Below are 376 nucleotides of genomic sequence, written 5' to 3' on the forward strand. Positions count from 1 at the left end.
TTTGTACTGTGTGTTCGTGTCAAGCCATACTTGATAAGGTGAAGAAGCATGAAGTCATTAGCATAAGCACTAATTCTTTATGTGTTGACAAATATGAGTCCTACTTTTACCAGCAGGTAGAGAGTTCTTGTAATGGGTTGTAATCCCCATTAAGTATTTACTAGACTTTACTAGAGTATAGACTAAAAATCTGTGTTGAAAATGAGACTACAATCTTCTTTTCATTTTCTCGTAAAGTCTTTAGATCATTCCTCACATTCTCATATCAGACTCACTGGTACAGACTGTAATGCGCTGTTTTCACCAGTAGATGGGGCTCCTGTAACAAGAGAATGTAGCTGTGACCTGAAATTGTTGAGGAGAGACCATGTTCCTT

The sequence above is a fragment of the Alosa pseudoharengus genome, unplaced genomic scaffold, assembly GCF_046254945.1.
Source record: "Alosa pseudoharengus isolate Yale_2024_CS ecotype anadromous, Long Island Sound unplaced genomic scaffold, YU_APseudo_1.1 YU_APseudo_1.1_scf_12, whole genome shotgun sequence".
NCBI classification, from domain to species: Eukaryota; Metazoa; Chordata; class Actinopteri; order Clupeiformes; family Clupeidae; genus Alosa; species Alosa pseudoharengus.